This window comes from Elephantulus edwardii, unplaced genomic scaffold, assembly GCF_000299155.1.
Source record: "Elephantulus edwardii isolate Elephantulus edwardi_28Jun2011 unplaced genomic scaffold, EleEdw1.0 scaffold00314, whole genome shotgun sequence".
Lineage (NCBI taxonomy): Eukaryota > Metazoa > Chordata > Mammalia > Macroscelidea > Macroscelididae > Elephantulus > Elephantulus edwardii.
This window is the reverse complement of record NW_006400064.1, coordinates 2,167,792-2,180,037: the sequence shown is the minus strand read 5'-3', so window position 1 is coordinate 2,180,037 and position 12,246 is coordinate 2,167,792.

Below are 12,246 nucleotides of genomic sequence, written 5' to 3'. Positions count from 1 at the left end.
GGAGTCAAGGATTCTGAAGCTTCGTCTGACATATTTTGGGCATGTTGCAAGGAGGGACTGGTCCTTGGAAAGGGACATCATGTTTGGCAGAGTGGAAGGGAAGCGAAGGAGAGGAAGACCTTTGGTGAGATGGATCGATTCTGTGACTGGAGCGGTGGGAATAAGTGCGTTTGAGATGGCTAGGTTGGCACAGGATAGAACAGCATTTAGAGCTCTTGTACATGGGGTCGCTGTGAGTCGCAAGCGACTCGATGGCACATAACAACAACAATGACTGGCTTGACTTTGCTTTCAGCCTTAAAGGTTTTTTGGCTCACTATGTGAAACACATTCATGGGGTTTTGCCCCCTTCATTTATTCTTGGCTATAGTCTTGGGTAAGTGCACATAACTGGCTGTTCAATGACCCACTTATATTCAGCATAATTATTGACAAGTTTGAATTTGACTGCTCTTATTTTTTTTTTCATTCTATCTATGGTGGTGGTGGTGATTCTTTGTCCCAGAAATTTTTCATATTGAATTTGGTTTATTACCTGATTATCTTTAATGTTGTCACCTTTTTGTTTACTGCATCCTTATAATTTTCTTCTTATTTTGGGTTGTTGTTAATTGCCTTGGAGTCTAGCACAACTCATAGAGACTCTGTGAACAAAAGGCATGAAGCCCCTCTACAACTATTGACATTTATCAAAGTTCATAGAGTTTCCAGAGGCAAGTTGTTTAGGAAGTAGATGCCATTCCTGCTTCCAACCTGTCATAGAATGTTATTGGTTGAGTCACCTGTGATGCATAGTGAGCCTGTGTATGTACAACAGCTCTGAACCCTTCCCTATCCTGAGCCAATCTCATTAATTCTGACACCCCAACCCCCAGTTACTGTATCAATCCATCTCATCTGGGGTCTCCCTCTCCTGTGTCCAAAGTAAGTGAGGCAGAGCTTCAAATTCCTAGTCTCCAAGGAAAGACTTGGTTTCACCCTCTTCAAGGCAGACCTATTTGTTTTCTTGGCAGTCCATGGTATGTTCAAGACTCTTCTTCAGCACCACAACTCAAAGTCATCTATTCTTCTTCTGTCATCCTTAGTCATTGTCCAACTTTTTGAATCATAACAAGTAATTGAGAAAACCATGGCCTGGACTAGGCACACCTTTGTATCTAGACTGACATCATTGCTCTTCAACATTCTGGAGAAGTCCATGACAGCAGATTTTCCCAATGCAATTCATCTTTTGATTTCCTAACTGCTGGTATTAAGAGTGTTGATTGTGGTTCCGAGCAAGCTGTAATTGCTAACAACCTCAATCTCTTCACCATCTATTATGATACTGCCAATTGGCCTAGTGGTGAGAATCTTTGTCTTCATGGTGTTAAACTTCAATCCATATTGAAGACTACAGTTCTTTTTTAAAAAAATATTTTTAATTTTATTATTTTTTTTTTCCTGTGTACCATCAAACCAGATCTGACTGGTACAGGAGATTTCCCTTCTCCAGCAGAGTATCTGGTGGTTTCGAACCACATACCTCTGGGATTGCAGTGCAGCTTCTTGCCACTAGGCCACCAGAGCTCCCCAAGACTACAGATCTTAACCTTTTGCAGCAAGTGTCTCAGGTCTTCTTCAGTTTCAGCAAGCAAGTTTGTGTCATCTGCATATCGTAGGTTGTTAATGAGTCGCTCTCCAATCTTGATGTCACACTTCTCCTCATAAAGCCTTACTTCTCAATGATCTGTTCTGCATACAGATCAAGTTTATTCACTCTTTGTCACTACCTGTAGTTTATTTCTAGCTTCCTATGTATAAAACAGTCTGTTCTACCTTGATATTGCCTTAACTTCCTTTCTATTTAGAAGCTCTGAAATTATTTATTCTGTTTTGTAGTGGTCATTGTTTTCAAATTGACTGTTCTGGTCCTCTATTTTCAATCTTGTAGAAGAATTCTCTTTGATGGAATTGAGAAAGCAAGGTCATTTTCTAGGTGATAATGTATTATGTAATGTCAGGTTGTTGGCTCTCTGTTCAAAGGCCACCCTTTAACATTTCCTCTAAAGTTGGTTAGATATTGCATGTTATCTTTTCTTTTTTGAAATTTTTACCTTAATTTTCCTCATGATTTTAACAAAAGTTTACAGAAGAGTTAGATCTTCATTCATTCATTGTTGCACATTTTTACCCCCTCTCCCTTCATTTCCTCTCCCTCAGTTGACTTTATCTTTTTTAAAAAACAATATTCATTCATTGTTGCACAATTACCTGCCCACTCTTCAGTTCTCTTTGCAATGTACCTCTTATTCTGGGCTGTTGTCGTACATATAATGCCTAATCATATATTCCTTTTAAAGAGTTTTCACCTTCATCTGTTCCAGTGCAATGTCCATTATCTATCCACTCTTATCCTATTCTCCTCCCAAACCCTCATGTCAGACCTGCTTTATAACAGTGGTGCTATGCAGTATTTTCCTTTTGTGACTGAAATATTTCACTCAGCATAATGTCCTGCAGTAGGTCATTAATGTTGTGTAATGTTTTACAGGTTCATTGTTTTCAGTGCTGGTAGTGTCCATTGTGTGAATATATCATAATTTTTCAATCCATTCGATTGTGGTTGGACAGTTGGGCTGTTTTTCACCTATTCTATAATTAGGTTATGAGTCTTTTTCTTCTGGAGGCCCAGGAGCATTCTGAAAACTTTTGTTTGAGACATGTCTGAAATGGTATTGAGGCAAAAGCTTATACTTTAAAAAAATTAAGGTATCAGAACCAGGAAGTCAACATTGACATGCATAGAACTGATGTTTTTGGGTATGTGAGTGATGTCAGAAATAGTGGACACCTTGGGCATATGAATAATATCAAAGAAAAAGAACGAAAATAAGAACCACCCACTAACTTTGAATTCTCCGTGGCATCATCTCATTGGTCCAGTCCCAGTCCCATGGCCTTTCCAGAGATGAAGGCCATAAAAAGAGCCTCCCCTCACAAATATGCTGCCTCTCCTCCATATTTCCTTTCAAGAAGGGAGGTCCATCCCTTTGGGGATGTAACTTTCTAATAAATCTATCTTCACTATTTTACCCTCATTTCTGCCTCCTTTTCTTTTCCTTCTCTTTCATCCCTACACTCTAATAAAAAGCTTCGGCCTATACTTTAATGCTCCTTGCACTAAAGTCTGCTTTCCCCGTAAACACTAAAATTGCTGTAGACTCTACTGCCATGGTTCTTGGGTACCATCTCCTTCTCTAGGGGCCTGGTACAATACTTCTGCTTGTGTGAGAGAAAAGGGCTAACTAGGGCATCCACCGCATGGTAACACTGTGGCCTATGACTGAGAACATGTCTAACAGCTGAAGCCTATAGAAGGAGTTCATGCTTCCATGGGATTGCATTATTCCTCTGTGGGTCGGCTGCCCAGGAGCCGTGCATTGAGAGGAGAATGAACTGGTAGGCTTAGAGACTTCAGCATCCACTTCGCCCTGGAGGAGCAACGCACAGCAAAGAGCGCTCCTCAGGTTACTAGGAAGGTACTTCATAGAAAGCAAAACAACGATCACTTAGAGAAACTAAAGATGGTTCTTTTCTCAAAAGTCACTTTCTTGCCCACGTGATCACCCAATTCCTCCCCAAGCACAATCTGCTTGGCAAGAGCATATAGAGTCCAGCATCCCTGAGACTCCCATGAGTTTTCCCTTTAGTATGGCCTGTGAGTTCAGAGAACTAGGAATGCTTTAGAAAGGAAGAGCTTCAGCCTCCTTCACTGATTCTCTCTATCCTGCAGCTGCAATCACTGTCCCATAGATGTCCCGCTTGGGTTGCAGTCTGCTCCTCTTGACTCACTGCAGGTATGCCCACACTCTATCTCTGTCTCAACAGAGATTCTGTGATGCTTTGCCCCACTATATGTGCTCCTGTCTGGATTGTAAGATCATTAGACAGTAAACTGGGCATTTTTCTCCCTCCTCAATCATTAACTGTGCTTAGTCTCCTCCTCCAGCTGGCCATTACTTTGATTGTTTCTTCATTTGGTGCTCAGACTTCCAGGGTTACCATGCCGATGTGCCTTGCTCATTTTTCTGATGTTTTCTATTGCAGGGGCATTCAGCAGAGGGAATCACCATGAAAACCCATCTTCATTCCTCTCCCACTGCTTTGCCTTTCTACTCTGTTATCTGTTTCTGAAATCTTAGTATTGATCTTCTAGATTTCTCTTTGTTGTTTCTTACATGGTTTTTAATTTTCCATTATTTTGTCAAATTTTGCTTGTATTTTTTAAAGTTCTTATAGAACTTCATCTGTGTTTTCCTTGATTTTGGGGGTGGTTTCCCAAATTATCTCTCAGTGTTGAAAGCGGCTAAATATCATTCTTTTTAATTCCTTATCAAGCAATAGTCCCAATACCATATCTTCCTTGGGAATACTTTCTGGCTCTGTATTTTAGTCATTTCTTTATTTTTCTTTTGGCTACTGAAGTTGTTTATTGTGTCTTAGACATTGTGGTGTTATAATAAAGTAAGGTCTATAAAATGCTTAGCATGATGTCTGCACAGGTACTGGAAACTGTGATCTTACTACTGCTATTGTTGCCATTTTTCTTTGGCAGGTTTGGAAACCTCTTCATAACAGAGACTTCTGATTCCCCAGTTGATCCCATTACACTCATACTCCAAAAGAGGAACTCCAGTTCCCTGAAGACTTAGCTCAACAATTGGAATCAATCTAGGCACCCAACCTCTCAACCACTTCATACTGTCTCTGATAACAGAAATCTATTCTATTGCAACAGACGACAATTATAATAACAAGTGTGAGAAGGAGCAAGATCTTGATATGTTTCAGTCTGTCACTACTTGCCTCAGAGGAAAGAGCATCAGCCTGGCCCCAGTCTACTGGAATCATGGAACCGATTTCTGGATGATCCCTCTACTTTCCAGGCCCCAAACATAAGTCCTTCATTTACCCTTATTTATTATCCCCAAATACTTCCCTCCAAATACAAGTAGCTCTCTAGCTATGTCCTCTCTCCAGCATTTTTCCCCCTTACACACAACTTGCCAGTGAGTCCATGTCTCACTTTATGCTGAAGTGGCTTGCCACGGTCCCTTTCAATATCAGTATTCAGTATTACTACCGATATCAAAATAGCAGTATTCTCCGAACAGCCTAAGAGACCCCAAACACCAGGCAAGAGATGCTAAGTTCTGGCTCGATTCATGGCATCACTGATGCCTGCTACGTGAGTAAGGAGCCCATCCACTTACCTATTCACTCATTTATCCATTAATTGTCCACCCATCCACCTATCCACCTACTCACCAATCTACTCATTTACCCACTCACTCACACATCCACCCACATAAACATTTACCCATGGAGTAGTTCAACTCTTACAACTATTAACTCTTACATGCACCCATCCATGGTACTAATGTTTGTTGAACACTGACCACCAGTCATTGTGCTGGAAATAAACTAATGGGAAGGATATCTTCCTTGCCTCTAAGGAGCTTCAAGTCTGGTAGAGAAACAGAAAGATAAATAGCTAAGTCTTGAGTGGTAAATTCTCTAATAAGGATGGTGTCGAAAGACACAAGAAGACCAAGTAGAGATGTTTTATTTGATATGGATGTCTGGGAAAGTTTCCTACACAAGGCAATGTTCCAGCTAATCCTGAAGTTTAACTAATATCTAGCCAGAGGCTGGATAGGCAGAGAGGACATCACATGCAAAGCTGTAAGATACATGGTTCAGCTGGAGTGTAACTTGTAAAGCAAAGAGATGAAGCATGGACTGCAAGGGTAATGGTTATGGAGTCACACAAGCCCATGCACTCTGTGGCTTGTGTGCTCTCTGGCAGGATAGCACAGAAGGCTCACTGTCTATATGCCGTACACTCTGTGACTTGTGTGCTTTCTTGCAGGGTAACAGAGAAGGTCCACTGTCCATAAGCCATCCACTTTATGGCTTCTTGTGTGCTCTCTGTCCATATGCCGTCCACTCTGTGGCTTCTGTGTGCTCTCTGGCAGGGTAACTCAGAAGTTCCACTGTCCATAAGCTGTCCGTCCACTCAGTGGCTTGTGTGCTGTCAGGGTAACACAGAAAGCCCACTGTACTGTCAAGTCAAGGGGTTCTGGATGCTGTCAGGTGTGACAGGGAAGTGTGAGAGGTAAGGAATGGACTGCAGAAACCTCAACTACCCTGGCATCTGAACCGGGGCTTTATGTCCTAAATTCTTGGCTTGCCCCCGTCCCTCTGGGAATATGGAGACCAGGTCTTGTTCAGGAAGAGTATGAAGACCAGAGAAGATGAAGTTTAGAAGGAATCTCTAGTGACCCCAGAATACACCCTGGTTAAAATATATGGCTGGCATCTTCAAGTTTCAAAGAAAAAATCAATATAGGACCTAATATGATGTGGAATTTCTGCTTTTGTGAAGATAAAATAGGGTATCAACTTTCTGTAAAGTTTATCCCCATGCCGCCAGTCCCCTCCCAACACAGGAAGCCCTAGCTCTGCCACAAGATATCCTTTATAAATGAAAGGAGGTTCCAGGATGACCAAAACTCTGGTACCTTGGGGAAGTCACTACCATTACAAATGGTTACAAACTAGTGTCCCATTTTGGCTGATATGTTCATTCAGACATATGTGTAGGCTTGAAGGGTAGGAATAATTCAACAGAGAGAACTATTGAGGCCACCATCTGAGATTTTGAGGTTAAGTAGGAAACAGTAGACACTGGGCTGGTCATCTCATCTCCCAAGTCAGTCTGGGTTTGGTTATAGCCAGACTCTCCTCCTCCTCCGTACCACTCCCTTTCAACTCTCCCCCACAATGCTCTTGGGCCCTGAGCATCTAGGCAGTCAGCCAGGAAGTTGAGAGACTTAGCTGGCTGGCTCCTTGGTGCAAATTTCCCACGTATAGTGTGCCCAGCTGGGTCCAGGCCTTGGAAGTGAGAGGTAGCCCTCACAGCTGGTCTGATATTAAGACTGATAGAGTCAAAAGCCAGCTGTAGTCATGCCTCTACATAAAGGCATCCATTAGCAAGTTGGTCTTGGCAGCTCCACCCAGAAAGGCCGATGTAGAGCATTAGAAAGTACCCAGACTGTAGCAAGCCTGAATTCAAATTCTACCTTAGGCCTTCCCTTCTCTCAATTTCCATTTCCTCAGCAATCAAATGGAAGACAGTAATTCTTCCCTTTTAGTGTTGTGGCAAAGTTTGCAGAAGGTGCTCAATAAATGATAGTTTTTAATCAGCCTTGGAGGACATGAGTTTGTTCTGCATTGATGGCACATAACCACCATGTATGTATGTGTATACACACACATATGTATATATACACATACATACATATGTATAGATATACACATATACATATGTATATATACACAAACATACTTATGTATATATACACATACAAGAGAACTCCGGTGACCTAGTGTGTAGAGAGTTGTGCTGCTATCCCAAAGGCCATGCTTCTCTGACGGATGAATCCATCAACAGTTCCTAGAAAGAAGATACACAATCTCTCCCATAGAATTTACAGCTTTGAGGATGGAGGAGGAGAAAAGAATATGGACAACAATGAATGAATAAAAAAATAAAAGGGAAAGAGGTCATCTAGCTAAAAAACAAACAAACAAAAAAAAACCCTAACCAAAACCAAAAGAACTTTACAGCCTCAGGAATCCAATAGAGGGTTAGCTATGAATCAGTTCTGACTCAATGGTTATCAGAATCCAATTGAAAACATTTGGTACTAAGGATGATTCTAGAGAAACAAAATCATAAGAATAATTTTTCCCTACTTCTATTTACTTTTTTAACAATTTTGTTCAAGTTTTATTCACTAAAAGCTCCCCACTCTTCTCCCTGCTTACATCTGTGCCTCTTCCACTTTCTTAGTGTCCAAGACGGCGTCTCTACCCTCTAAGACTGTAATGTCCTGGGAGCACAGATCAGTGAGGAGAGAACTGGAAGCTAGTATTATGCTTCCCCAAGATCCTGAAGGTCCAGCTTATCTTTTCCAATTTAAAAAATTTTTAAATTGAAGGTTCCTTACTGGACCTGCCTCCAAAAAAGGAAGACACAATCAGGAGAAATGCAGAGGGGAAGTAGCTTGTGTGGTAAGAAGTTACCTCAACCACATTCCATTTACACACAGAACTAAACAGACAAGTACAGAATCTACTGCAGTTAGAAACTGGCAGCCTGGAAAGGGGAAAGAACAGGTAGGAAGAAGAAACTCAACGTATTGGATGTGTCCTTAAAAAATACAGGCCTTCCAAACTGGGGTACCTGGGGCATTTAGTCTGCTTCAAACAAGAAGAATCTGAGTATCAAAGCAGATTTGAGAAGGCCAGACCTCTAAAGGGTGGAGGGAGAAAGAAGGATGAGGGAACGATATGGCAACTGAGGTCAAGGGATATCCTTCTCCCTGACTGGGTCCTCCCAGCTTCTAGTCTGACAGAAATGAGCAACCTTCAGGGAAGCTGTTTGGGTTTTGTTTTTTTTATCACCAGCTGTACAGTTTTATTACATTCCAGTATAGTTGTTGTTGATTGCCTTCGAGTCAAACAGGACTCATAGCAACACTATGAACAAAAGGCCTGAAGCCTTTCAATAACACTCAACATTTATCAAAGTTCATAGAGTTTCTAGAGGCATGTTGTTTAGGAAGTGGATGCCACTTCTGCTTCCAAAATAGTAGGATCTGGTAAAATTGGGATGGAATTGGGATTTAAAAGTAAACAGATATTCAGCATCTAACAAGTTTGGAAAAAACCTACTACATACTCTTTTCACAAACATGTTTCCACAGAGCCAATAAATACAATACTAGCTATTAACCCAGTACACCAAGTAGAAAAGATGCAAAAAGAAAAATCACTCCATTAGAAAGACTTCAACACTTTATCAAAAGAGTAAAACACTTTTCTGTTTCTCCCCTTTAGCCACTAAAACATCATACAGTCTGAATAAAACAACACTGACCAGTACAGTCTTTGGATATTTAGGAAGAGAAAAGGAGAAAATCATTCTCAGAACCAATCTGTCAGCTTCAGTCTCATCAACAGGATCTCTGCCATCCACACCTCTCCAATGTGTATCTCCTTTTCTCTCAAGTGCTCATTTCACAGCCATATGTGCCTCTTGATTCTCTTTCTTGGCTTCCAATTCGTGGGTCAGTTTTTCTTTTTCCATTTTATTAAAGTAGTTTTCTTCTATTGCTTTCTAAGGCTATGAGTCATCTATTACACGACAACACTTAACAACAACAAACAACAGTTTAAGGTTCCAGTCCTTGGAAAATGGCATCATGCTGAGAGAACTGAAAGATCAGAGGCCACCTGTTGTTGTTGTGCTGTCAAGTCTCCTGCAACTCACAGCGCCCCTATGTACAACAGCCCTAAACCCTGCTCTATCCCGAGCCAATCTTATTGTCTCTGACAAGCCTACACCCAGTCACTGAATCAATCCATCTCATGGAGGGTCTTCCTCTTTTGCTCTGTCCCTCCACCCTCCCAAGCATGATGTAAGTTAATTGAAATGGTCTAGTAAAGGTGGTAATTTTTAGTTGGAAGGTCATATGATCTACTATACAAGGAATACAAACTAAAGAAGAATGGCATTACAATCATTGTCAAAAAACCACTGGATGACTCAGGAAGTATCAAAAGACAGAAGGAAAGACACAGTTACCAGACTTGAAAGAACTGGTAGTTCAGTCATTTCAAAAAGTAGCATATAATCAAGAACCAATTGTGCTGAAGGAAGAAGTCCAAGTTGCCTTGAAGGTATTGGCAAAAATTAAGGCTCTGGAAATGCAATGATTACTCTTATCTACCTCTTGAGGGGTTTCAACAAACTGATGCCGTTTTGGGCACACTCACATTCTATGCCAAAATAACCTGGAAGACAGCTACCTACCCAACTGGCTGAAAGGAATTTTTGCGACTTTTTAAAAAAAAAGTTGATGTGACAAAATACAGAAATTATAAAATATCTACTATCACATGTTATGTGCATGACACAGGTTGTTGATGAATCTTCTTCTAATCCTGATGCCACATTCCTCTTCATAAAGTCCAGCTTCCTGAATCATTTGTTCTGCATATAGATTGAAAAGGTATGGAGATGCATCCCTGCACACTCCTTGATTTTAAAACAGGCAGTGTTTCCTTGCTCTGTCTGGATTGACTGCTTTCTGGTCTAAGTATAGGTTTCACGAAACACAATTAAGTGTTCTGGGATTCCCATTCTTCTCAATGTGAGCCACGCAGTCAAAAGCCTTTGCACAGTTAATAAAACATAAACAGATACTCTTTTGGTACTCTTTGCTTTCTGCAAAATTCACCTGACATTAGTAATGATGTGCCTAGTACCACAGACTCTTCTAAACCCAGCTTGTATTTCTGGCAGTTCTGTCAATGTACTGCTCCAATCAGTTTGAGCTATCTTCAGCAGGATTTTGCTTGCTTGTTACATCAGTGACATTATTCCACACTCTGTTGGATCAACTTTTTTGGGAATGAGAATGAATATGGATCTCTTCCAGTCAGTTTGCCAGGGGGTTGTCTTCCAGATTTCTTGGCACAATCTGGTGAGCATGTTCAGGGCTGCATTTATTTGTTGAAATATGTCAACTGGTATTCCATTAATTCCTGGAGCCTATTTTTTTGTCAATTCTTTCGTAGCAGCTTGAACTTTTTCCTTTATTGATCATCATTGTCTCCTGATCATATGTTGTTTCATTAAATTCTTCTGTGTCAGTCAATTCTTTTTAGTATAGTAACTCTGTGTACTCTTTCCATCTTTTTTGATGCTTCCTGTATTCAATATTCTGCCCATAGTGAGGCTTGAATTTGTTCTTGAGTTCCTTTAGTTCAAACCTGCTTTATGCTTTCTTCACTTTCAGCAAGCAACAAGGTTATGTCAACTGCATAATGCAAGCTGTTGATTCTGATTCTGATGCCACGTTCTTTTTCATATAGTCTACCCAGTCAGACTAGCCCAGGTTCTGATAAGGTCAGCACAAACTGTCCCAGGTTAAGTGCCCCACCTCTTGACACACCCTCAATACACTTTTCCCACGGTATGCATATTTATGATATTTGTTTTTTTGTTTGGTTTATGGTTTGCTCTAATTGGTATAGGACTTATCTGTCAGTTTGCTGTATTGGAGGGAGTGATTTGAGTGTTGCTGCTTATTTTATATTTGGGGGGGTATATGCTTGTTTATAGTTTTCTCTTATGAATCTGTCAGGTTGCTGTATTGGAGTGACTTGTGGGTTACTATGATGCTAAAAGATATGCCACCAGTATCTCAAATAGAAGCAGGGTCACTCACTGCAGGCAAGGGAGACTGATTAGCCACCCATAGGTCTTCAAAAACTCTAGGAATAACAGAGGAACACTGCTATAGTACCAGAGATAAAATATTTTAGATTTGATTACTTTTGAAAATGAGAAGAAACAGGTGCAAAATCCATTAACAACTGGAATATGGAATGTACAAAGTATGAATCTAGCAAAATTAGAAATTATAAAAAATAAACTGGAATGTAGAAAGAGGCATTATTGAGATGAGATGGACTGATATTTGGTATTTGGGGTCAATTAATCACATGATGTCAGGAATGAAAAATGGATGAAGAATGGTGTTGCATTCCATCAAAACACATTTTGAGTTTTCAAGATCTATACTGACGTATGCTTGGAAAGGGGGAGTGATGGCAAAAGAGAACAAGACCCCCAACCAGGTGTACTGACACAGTGACTACAGTAATGGGTTTGAGTGTGTTAAGAGATTGTGAGGTGTACACCTATGTTTATTGCAGCTTGTTCGCAATAGCAAAGAGCTGGAAACAACCCGTGTCCATCAGCAAACAAATGGATAGAGAAGCTCTGGTATATTCACACAAAGGAATACTATGTGGCATTGAAAAACAAGGAATTCATGAAATATTACACAAAATGGGTGACCCTGGAGGACATTACGCTGAGTGAAATATCTCAGTCACAAAAAAGACAAATATGGCATAATGTCACTGTTATAAAAGAGGACTGACATAGGGGTTGGGAGGAGACTGAGAAAGAGGGGATAAATAATGTATACTGCATTAAAACAGATGAGGGAGAGAACTGTTTAAAAGGGATATATGATTAGATATTATTGTTATGACAGAAGTCCAGAATGAAGGTAGCACAGTGGAGTGAACTTGGGGGGAGGGATTGAATAACAATGAAAG